Raw genomic sequence first — 1,481 nt, forward strand, 5'->3', positions numbered from 1 at the left:
CCCCCCCCCCCCCCAACCTCCCCCACCCGGAAAATTATTCATTTTGAGTCCAAAAGGATGTAAAACATGTACTGTCAATCAATCTTTACCTTATATCGTCTCAACTTTTCTATCTTATCTTATCTCTCCTAATCTAATATCTCTCCCCTTAGTATGGTAACGGTGAGGTCAAAGCATTACATCAGTTTTGCTTCGGTCGCGCAATTTCTGACAGGCACAAAACTGATCGCGTGAAAGTGGATTGAAGTATATAGATCTATGACTTACTTTTTGGTGCATTCAGTGGAGATCTCGTTTACCTTTTAGAACATTTAAAAAGAGAAAAGATTTACTTTTTGGCACGCAGGAGAAAAGATTTGATTTTTGGGGTTAATTCAATGAAGAAATGACTTACTTTTTTATATATTTCAAGGAGAAATGGTTTACCTTTTGATACATTCAAAGAATAAATTAATTACTTTTAAGCCCTGGAGGAGAAATGGCTAGCTTTTGATACATTCATAGGAAGAATTGCTCACTTTTTGTCTATTCAATGAAAAAGGACTTACTCGTTGATATATTCAATGGAGAGATAACTTACTTTATGGTAGCCTACATTCAAAGAAGAACTGACTTACTTCGCTCAAATAACTTACTTTTTGGTACATTCAAAGCGGAACTAACTTAGTTCGTATAGATAACTTACTGTTTAGTGCATTCAATTGTGAAATTATTTCCTTTTTGGCCCTTTCGAAGCAAAAACGACTTACTTGTTGGTACATTCGTATTTCCCGTGGACAGCGTCGGTACACACACACTCATAGTCACATCCGTCGTACCACTTGGCGCCTTGACCATACAGCTTGTTCTTGTACAGACATTTGCCCTCTGTTGTGAATACAACCAGTGAGATTATTAACAGGAGGTAAAGAAAGTGTAAAATATGAATTCTAGAAGGAGGAGGAAGAGAGGACAGGGGGTTGCGGGGGGGGGGAGAGAAAAGAGAAATAATGAAGCGTAGAAAGCGAAAGAGGGATGAGAAGACGTAGAAGATTGTAAGAAGGAACAGGATGGGAAAAGGAGGAGGAAGGGAGGGAGGACAGGAAGGAAAAGGGGATGTGAGGAATGAAGAGAGGGGAATGGGAACGGCAAAGAAGGGAGAGGGAGGGTAGGAGTGATGTTTGTTTAGAAAGGAAAGACAGAAAAGGAGAATGAAGTTAAGCGGTGATGGGGGAATACAAGAGAAAGAAAGGGGGGAGGGTGAAAGAATTGTTGTTTGATAGGCTTTCTGGATGATTTGATCAAGTATAGACTAACTCAGCGTGTTGTTCCACTGATTGGTTCTCAATATCGGCGCTCATATTACTTGTTTTGTGGTCTTGCTTGTTGTCTAGCAAGTTTACTGAATTATGGAATCTATTGTGGGAAGAGTTGTGACTGGCTCATGGATGAAGTCTGCCCATCTCTCTCTCTCTCTCTCTCTCTCTCTCTCTCTCTCTATA

General features: G+C 40.1%; 1 long non-coding RNA gene across 1 annotated transcript in view; it reads right to left on the reverse strand.

Moving 5' to 3' along the window:
* The window catches only part of LOC101852756, a 3,150-nt gene extending 2,289 nt beyond the window's left edge, over positions 1-861 (reverse strand). Inside the window, exon 1 of the long non-coding RNA XR_220261.3 lies at positions 750-861. This is a non-coding gene — a long non-coding RNA (uncharacterized LOC101852756). The remainder of the gene's footprint in view (positions 1-749) is intronic.
* Positions 862-1,481: the final 620 nt, after the last annotated feature.

Source organism: Aplysia californica, unplaced genomic scaffold (genome assembly GCF_000002075.1).
Source record: "Aplysia californica isolate F4 #8 unplaced genomic scaffold, AplCal3.0 scaffold00081, whole genome shotgun sequence".
NCBI classification, from domain to species: Eukaryota; Metazoa; Mollusca; class Gastropoda; order Aplysiida; family Aplysiidae; genus Aplysia; species Aplysia californica.